Below are 10000 nucleotides of genomic sequence, written 5' to 3'. Positions count from 1 at the left end.
CTGGTTGGTTCTGCACCATTTCACAAAGTTCTCCACCAGTCCCCTGTACTCCCCATCCTGCCCATCTTTGATGCATCCAACAATGGCTGTGTCATCCGAGAACTTTTGCATGTGGCAGGTCTTCGTGTTGTAGTTGAAGTCAGTGGTGTACAGGGTGAACAGCACGGGGGAAAGCACCGTTCCTTGTGGAGCTCCAGTGCTGCTGATTACAGTCTCTGATGTGAGGTCGCCTAGTCTGACAAACTGGGGCCTTCCTGTGAGGTAGTCTGTGATCCAGTTCACCAGCCCCGTCTCCACTCCCATCTGCAGTAGTTTGTTTCTCAACAGGAGTGGCTGAATTGTGTTGAAGGCGCTGGAGAAATCAAAGAACATGATTCTAACAGCACTGCTTCCTTTGTCCAGGTGAGAATGCACTCTGTGCAGCAGATACAGAATAGCATCCTCAACTCCCACCTTCTCCTGGTAGGCAAATTGTAGTGGGTCTAGGGCGTGGTGAACTTGGGGTTTCAGTATGTTGAGCAGCAGTGCACGCTCGAATGTCTTCATTATATGTGATGTGAGGGCTACCGGTCTGTAGTCATTCAGTTCTTTGGGGTGTGGCTTTTTGGGGACAGGTATGAGGCATGAGGTTTTCCACTGTGTGGGCACCTTACCCGCTTGCAGACTCTTATTGAAAATGTGTTGCAGTGGCTCAGCTAGCTCTTCTGCACAGATCTTGAGGAGTCTGGCACTGACCCCATCAGGTCCGTTGGCCTTCGGCTTAAGCCTTCTCAGTGCGCTCCTGACTTGTCCTGTCGTAATGGTGGGGGGTGGCTGCTCCGTTTGCAGTGGGGGGGGGGAGGGGGGAGAGGGGAGGGGAGAGAGAGAGAGAGAGAGAGAGATGTTGTGATGGCTAAGGGCCTAGAGAGGAGAAGGAAAGAGCGGACAGGAGAAGAAAAGAGAGGAGAGGAGAGGAGAGGAGAGGAGAGGGGAGGAGAGTAGAGGAGAGGAGAGGAGAGGAGAGGGGAGGAGAGTAGAGGAGAGGGGAGGAGAGCACAGCTGGAGGTCCTGATGACCTTCTGAGTCTGTCTCCTCTTAAAGAGCTATGATGCCTTTTACAGCCAACCGCAGTGCAGTACAGATGCTCTGCTCTGCTTATGATGTGAAGCCAACCCAATACAGCAGCTCAACTCTGCTTATGATGCGCACAAGGACTATATGCCTCCTTCAGACTCTCTTCTTATACACTATCTCATTCTGTCTCTCGTTCTCTCTCTCTTGTTCTCTCTCTCTCTCTCTCTCTCTCTCTCTCTCTCTCTCTCTCTCTCTCTCTCTCCTCCCTCTATCTTTGTCTTCTCCTCCAGTATCCTCAGTCTGAATCACAGCCTGTAAACTAGTCAATTTCTCTCCTCCTCTCTCTACTCCTCCATCATCCTTGTCTTCCTCTGTCTGTCTGTCTCTTTCCTTCCGTTCCGTCCACACCATACAGTGTCGTAGCAGTGTTAATTCAACACATAGTGAATGAAACGTAGCGCTCTTCGAGTTGATTCTACTCCCTAGGTACTGAATTATGTAAAGCCGCAACATTTACTGTGCACCTCATTATGGAACAGCATAAGAACATCCAGCGTCGTGCCCCTGAGCCGAGGCCTTTGAACTGGCCACTCTTTCTCTTCATGTCCCTCTGCCCGACAATCTTCTCTCTCACTCTCCTTACTCCCTCTCTTTACTCCCCCCATCTCTCTTTTAAAAGTGAACAAAAAATTGAAAGCCCACATGGGAAACTCCAACTCCCATTGTCATTGGCACTGACACAAGTGTGCACTGCACACAACAAAATTGCATTTAAGCATCATCCGTGCATGGGGGGCTGCCTACAATGGCGTCCGAAGGGGAGCAGTGTGGTGGGATAGTACCATGCTCAGGGTACCTCAGTCATGAAGGAGGATGGGGGAGAGCACTGGTTTACTGTATTAGTCCCACCACCAACCTGGAGGGTTGGGAGTCGAACCAGCAACCTTTGGACTACAAGTCTGACGCCCTAACCGCTTATCCTACTCCTCTCTTCTCTACACTGTCCGCCTTCTCTCCTTGTCCCTCCACCCCTCCATCGTTTTTACTCTACCTCTCTCCGTCTCTTTTTTCTTGTTCTTCTCCCGTTTCTCTCCCACTTCCATCCTTTTCCTCTACACCACAAATTTTGTAGTGTGTATTCAACACTCTTCTAGTCACACCTATGGTCCAGGTGTTGAACTAACACAGCTAACTATGCTCTGGGTCGTACTGTGTACTGTACTTCTCATTATTCTCTCATTATGGAACAGCAAAAATATCCTCTTGTTCTCTCATCATGAGAAGTCGAACTTACTTCCTCTATTCAGTATCCTTACCCTAAATTGCAGTCTCTCTCTCTCTCTCTCTCAATCTCTCTAGCCGTCTATCCTCTTTCTACCTCTCTCTCTCTACCTCTCTTTCCTTCATTACAAGACAGAATACAGAGTTCCTCTCTCCAGCCTCCTGACCCTGAGTCGAGGCCTCTCCCCTGGCCGTGAAGGAGAACTCAATGGAGAAGGGGAAGGGGAAGGGGCTCCATGGGGAAAGGCCGGGCCCTCACCGGGATTACGGCGAGGACATCCCAGGAGCCGAGGGGTTAATCTCAGGTGCGGAGGGCAACTTTTATTACACCGGCCCCACTTGCTGCGGACACGCCGGCGGATGATTGCTTTTTCGGGAACGGGGAGGGGACGCATCACAGATGGGGCCTGTTTGATCTGTTAACCACATCTCTGTTCCGTTAGCTATAGCTGTCAAGGACAAGCCAAGGTTATTGGGTGTTTTACTGTGTGTGTTCTTGCTACGATTGCTGCTGTTGTTTGTTGTCCCATAAGCTTGGGGTCTTTGAAGGGGTCAGGTCAGATCAGTGAGGGTGAGGGACTCGACGCTTCGAGCATTGAGTGAGGCACTGGCCATTGGCACACTAACGCCATTTCTATAGTGCATTCAGTTACTGTGAAATGGACACCATTTCTATAGCATGGTCCGATACTGGGGAGAGTACCTACTGTAACATAGCACAATTCATATTCCCTGATTCACATGTCATTCCTGGTCCAGGAAGACAGATGCTGAGGCACTCAAGGTTGCAATTTTTTTACTTTTTTATTTGGCTACAATGCCTACGCATTTCGGCCCTTATGGCCTTCTTCAGGCCTAATACGCCCTGAAGAAGGCCATAGGGGCTGAAACGCGTAGGTATTGTAGCCAAATAAAAAAGTAAAAAAAATTGCAACCTTGAGTGCCTCAGCATCTGTCTTCCTGGACCAAGTTTGAGAGTCCCTAAACTGATGAGCACCAAGGAAAAAAGGTGAAGACCCAGAAGCACTCCAATACTCATGAACGACCATCTGGGTACTTTGCTCTTAAATTTGCGTTACGCCCCTTTATGGGTGAGAGCAAACCGAATGTCTCATTGACTTACATGCTACATCGACTAGCCTAAATGAACACATTCCATGCTTCAGCCACGGCTGTTTTATTTGAACAGCCGGCAACACAACACGTTTTCGGCATGTTGCGCGTGAACAACACTAGTCTACAGGTCCGTATCTTTCGTTTATTAAACCCCAACATCACCAATTGACTTGCATGGGTTGTTTTTCCCCCACAAATGGGCGTAACGCACATGGAAAACGTCACGCCGTTCATGAGTATCACCTGCTTGTGTTTATCACATGTCATTCCTTTTGAAATGTTTTAGAGGTTATAAAGGTTGTCATGCAAGATGGCAGTTGTTACAGCAGGAGCAGTGTGGGGTTCAGTTGCTCAAAAATGCTTCATATTAATTTCCTCACATGTCATTCATTGCTGTATTATAATATGAAGTGGTCAAGTACAGAAGGAGCAGTCTGGGGTTCAGAAATGCTTTGACCCGGCCAAGACGAGACAAGAGAAGGTGGAATCTAAAAGCAGATCATGCCGTTGTTGTGGCAACTGCTTTCCGTCACTTTTGCACAACTCTGTAGATGGGCTGCAGTAACCCCATTGAAGTTGTCACTCAAATGCAAGAAAGTTCCCACACACACCTTTCAAACATGACTCTCTCTCTCTCTCTCTCTCTCTCTCTCTCTCTCTCTCTCTCTCTCTCTCTCTCTCACACACACACACACACACACACACACACACACACACACACACACACACACACAATGTGGGGATGGCACAGTAGGCTTAGACTTAGGCCTAGCACCACCCAAACCTCTCCTCCACTGTACAGAAAGCTGGCTCCCCAGTCAGCCTGAGCTGAGCTGCCATGTCATGTCATGTGATCGCGGAGGAAAGTAAGACTGGCCTCTACGGTTTCACCTGGCCGGTTTCACGCTGTCCCAGATCCATTTCCTCTGTGGCGGCCGCCAGGGCTGGGCTGCTCATCTGGCATACGGGGCATGTTCCCGGTGGGCCGACAGTTATCAGGGGCAACATTTTTCAGTAACATTTTTTTAGTTCAGTTTAGTTTAGTTTAGTTAAGTTTATCGATTTATTTGACAGGGGCCATGCACAGGACAGTTCCAGTACCAGAGTCACCTACAAAGCTAATTTACATCTGTGTTCATTTTTTTGTTTTGTAGTTTGTTTGTTTGTTTCAAAATTTTCCCTCAAGAGGGACTGGCCCACAGTTGAGATGGGGAGGCTCATCAGCACATGCTTGATATGCAGTGGACTGAGCCCATCATGCTAGTTGTGTGGGGGTGGGGGCCGCTTTGTGGCTCCAGTGCAGCCCTATCAGCTGCTCTGCTCTGCTCTGCAATATGCTACGCTATACCTCTCTACCAGGGCTTGACGTTAACTTTTTCACAAACCGGCCACTGTGGCTAGTGGTTTTCCCAAGTCACTAGCCATTCAGGTATTCCACTAGTAGCCACAGATTTTATGTTGTTTTTTTTCTTCTTCCTTTATCATGATAGTGTATGTCTAACCTCAAAAGATGAAGTGCTAAAGCAAGATGAGTGCATTGCTTTCTACATGGAAGTATATCAAGCAAATACAATAGAAACTGAGTTACTGGGAATTTTCTTACTGTGCAAGCAATTGATACACAATGGGAAAACAACAGAATATAGGCTACTATGATGCATATGTCATAACAAGGAATAAGCTGCCAGCCAAATTGGCTAGTGACACTGAAAGTATTACTGGCCAAAGCCAAGTTTTACCAGCATTTGGCCGGTTTGCAGGTGCCAGTGTCAAGCCCTGCTCTCTACCTCTCTACCACTCTACTCTACTCCCCTGGCCAGGAGACACTCTAGACAGGCCCGGGCAGAGCAGGCCGCCACCGTGGACACCCAAGCCAGGGCCGGGCCAGGCCACACACACACACACACACACACACACACACACACACACACACACCCACAGACACCCACACACACCCACACACACCCACACACACACACACACACACACACACACACACACACACACACACACACACACACACACACACACACACACACACACACACACACACACACACACACACACACACACACACACACAGCGTGGACACCCAAGCCAGGGCCAGGCCCCAGCGGCTTGCCTTACTTTCTCTGGTTTCAGTTTCAGTTTTCCCCTGGCCTATTTGCCCAATTTAAAGACCCCACCACCACCACCACACATACACAGACACACAGCATGCATAAGCACACACACACACATACACATACACATACACACACACACACACACACACACACACACACACACACACACACACACACACACACACACACACACACACACACACACACACACACACACACACACACACACACACACACACACACACACACACGCATATAATATGCATATACACAGAAACAAACACTGACATATGTACAAATAGACAGACACAGACACAAATACAGACACAGATTCAACCCCCACCCCCCACACACACACACATGCACGCATGCATGCACGCACACACAGAGAAACACATATATTGTGCTATGCATACACACGGAAACACACACTGGTCACACAAGTGAACAAAAATTGGCCCTACCGTGGCGCAAATGGTAGGGCACTTACTTACTTACTACGCGGCCGACTCGGGTTCGATTTCCGGCCTGGGTTCTTTGCCGGCCCTTCCCCGTCTCTCTCCTAACTCACTTCCTGTCTCTGGTTCACTGTCCTGTCTGAGAAAAAACAATAAAGGCTTGTAAGCCCCCCCAAAAAAACTTCAAAAAAAGAAACACACACTGATAGATGCACAAATAGACAGGCGCACACACACACACACATGTTCATAAACATACACTCTCCAATATACTTCACAAACACAGACACTCCCATATAACACACTCGTAAACACAGTACCGCACAAACACCCACACACCCCCACTGGCAGCATGTTGAGGCCTGTGACCATCCTGCCCTGCTGTCGTGTGTGTGTGTGTGTGTGTGTGTTGAGTGTGGTGGGGGGGGGCAGCTGGGGTTGTGTCTGAGCATGTGTCAGTCTGGCTTGTGAGAGGTTGCACAGGGCCTAAAGGGTGGGGAGGACCAGGGGATAGAGAGAGGGAGAGTGAGATGGAAGTGTGCAGGCATTGCCTACTATGGCCACACACACACACACACACACACACACACACACACACACACACACACACACACACACACACACACACACACACACACACACACACACACACACACACACACACACACACACACACATTCATTCTCTGCTCTCCCTTTGGCTCGCACCCTCCCTCTGTCCGCCTGTGAGTTGATCCCTCATAGATAGCATAGCACAGCGCCACACCACACCACACCACACCAGCACTCATTGCCAGCCACCTGAAATATTCATACAGACAAGGAGGAGAGGGAATGTTATCTTTGTGTGTGTGTGTGTGTGTGTGTGTGTGTGTGTGTGTGTGTGTGTGTGTGTTAGGGGTGGTACTGTTCACAAAATTCACGGTTCGGTTCATATCACGGTGTCAAGGTCACGGTTTTCGGTTCTCTACGGTTCTTTTTTTTTGTTCATGATAAATGATGCACTGGGAATATTAAACAATATTTATATAACTGCAGTTAAAAAGTGATGTATAGGCTTATAGTTATAATAGGCTTACTGTATAGGCTCATAATTTGAAAATGGTGTGATTTTAATTGTGTCATCCTCTGATTGGTCTTATACGATAATGTTTTAATCAGAGAGACTGGATAAGATACTCCTAGAATGTCTGTTTTACATATTTTTCTGGGCAGCACATGAATTGCGGTTTGCGACGGATTGCACGGTTCGGTTCGGTATGTGTGTGAATTGTACGGTTTCGGTTTTCGGTGCGGTTTGTGCCATCCCTAGTGTGTGTGTGTGTGTGTGTGTGTGTGTGTGTGTGTGTGTGTGTGTGTGTGTGTGTGTGTGTGTGTGTGTGTGTGTGTGTGTGTGTGTGTGTGTGTGTGTGTGTGTGTGTGTGTACGGGTGTGCGGGTGTGTGTGTGTGCTAAATCTGGTGTAATGCATGGAATGGAAACATTTATGTTTTAATTGCACATGGTCCTAGTAAACTGATTGATTGTGTGTGTGTGTGTGTGTGTGTGTGTGTGTGTGTGTGTGTGTGTGTGTGTGTGTGTGTGTGTGTGTGTGTGTGTGTGTGTGTGTGTGTGTGTGTGTGTGTGTGTGTGTGTGTGTGTGTGTGTGTGTGAGAGAGTATACTCTGCTATACTATGCTGTATCACTGTCATGGTTCAGTAGCTCTCTTCCTCCACACACACACACACACACACACACACACACACACACACACACACACACACACACACACACACACACACACACACACACACACACACACACTGCATTCCAGCCTGGCTAGTCTTACGTTAATCAGTCAAAGCACTTAGCTGAGTCACTACTGAGAGAGAGAGAGAGAGAGAGAGAGAGAGAGAGAGAGAGAGAGAGAGAGAGAGAGAGAGAGAGAGAGAGAGAGAGAGAGAGAGAGAGAGAGAGAGAGAGAGAGCAAGCTAACGCTTTACTGTAACAGTCTAATAATATTGGTTACCGGGTTGCAGCTGTCTGACCAGACACTGTAGCGTTGCCAACTCTGACAAAATACCTGGACATTTCGACAGCCCAATCAATCCCCCGCCCAATCGTTACCCATCATTCAGTATTATTTTTTCCCAGAACAGACCTTTTAAAACCGGCACAATCAGTGAAAACTATCAGTGCATCTCAAACGGTGCCAGAACAATCACAGAACTAATGTGTCCTCAACTTAAACCTCAAGCTCCTAGAAATATTCATTTTTGTTCTATTCTGGAGGACATTTGGCACTGAAAAGATAAACATGCAATTTTTTCAGGTTCAGATCATGGCCATGCCTTTGAATTGCAGGATATAACTCTGCAATATGGAAAACATAGAAACAAGAAAAAAATTGATCACCATTACATTTTTCGTTATATCAACAATATATTTAACATAATATATTACATTATAATAATAACATTTTGATTCTACAGTTACGAGTCTTGCATTGACTGGAGTGGTCTGGTTAGAATCACACAATACATAATGGTAGTGTACTTTCCACAGTACATGAGCACACACAGTGGAATCCACTGAACAGGAAGGAACAAAGTTAACAAAATAAATACTGCTAACAGTAATACTAAACAACCATTAGTCACGCTTAATCACTGTCGATTTGATTATTTATTCAATTAGTTGACAGAAGGGGAGAAAGTCTGCTAACTGTTTAGTGTAACTGTCAGTCGACCAGCTCAGGTAGGGAAAAACAGTACATTACAATATCATCATGCGTATTCACCATGTGGACTGGGCGATAGAATGCTATTGGTAAAGTTAAGCTTCATTGAATGTTGATTTGCTTTGTCATGCCTGTTGGTAAAGCTAAAGACTTCAGTAACAGACAGCTTCATTTAATAAATGGCCTGATGCCCAATGCTTTTTGCATCCTCCCTGCCTAACTGCCTGGCAGACTGAGGAAGAGACTGTGTGTCTGGCCGCTCAGACCAGCCGAGTCGACGACCTCAAAACCTCCCAAGAAAACCTCCCCCATGCAGCTCCCAGGCAGGTATTCTGGTGAAGGCAGGGCCATGCGCATTCATTCACCGTCTTGGATAAAAGGAAACTTCGCAGTAAACAAACTCGAACGAATTATACAAAAATACCATCTCATATATATATATATATATATGTCTATATATCAATATAGCTTATCAATTATCTAAAGTTATCTATTTTTGCTAAATTTGAGTTGAAGTACTGAGAGTGTTGTATTTTTCTAGCTCAGGGCAATCTGGTGAAGCCATTGAGGGAGCATGAGCATGTCTGAGGACGTGTAAGATGAGCCTCACGCAGTAAATCTACAGGACATGTCAAAGACAGCAGGTAACACAGCTCAGAAGGAGGACAAGAAGGAGACGAGAGAGAGGAAAGAAAGAAAGAAAGATATAAAGAAAGAAGGAAAGAGAGAAAGAAAGAAAGAAAGAAAGAAAGAAAGAAAGAAAGAAAGAAAGAAAGAAAGAAAGAAAGAAAGAAAGAAAGAAAGACAGAAAGAAAGAAAGAAAGAAAAGTGATGAAGGGAAAACAGACAAAGAGGAGGAGAGAAGAAGAGAAGAAAGGAGAAAACCAGCAGGAGCATTCTGGAAGAGTTTGATCTCCGCTCTTGTCTTGTCTGCGTGTGTCTGTTTCTGAGCTTTTCATCTTCCTGCTTTCCACTCAGCTGTCCACCTCCTGCTCAAGAGGAAGGGCGAGGAGAGGAAGCACTCAGATAAACACACACAACACACACACGCACACACACACACAAATACACTCACACACACGCACACACGCACGCACGTATCTAAGCACGCACGCATGCACGCATGCACACTCACACACACGCACACACACACTCACACACACACGCACGCGGCACGCACACACGCAGGCAGGCACGCATGCATGTACACATGCATGCACGCATGTGGGTGGGAGACGTGACGCCTTG

The sequence above is a fragment of the Engraulis encrasicolus genome, chromosome 10 (genome assembly GCF_034702125.1).
Source record: "Engraulis encrasicolus isolate BLACKSEA-1 chromosome 10, IST_EnEncr_1.0, whole genome shotgun sequence".
Taxonomy (NCBI): Eukaryota; Metazoa; Chordata; class Actinopteri; order Clupeiformes; family Engraulidae; genus Engraulis; species Engraulis encrasicolus.
The sequence above is the reverse complement of the archived record's forward strand: the minus strand, read 5'-3'. Positions refer to the sequence as shown.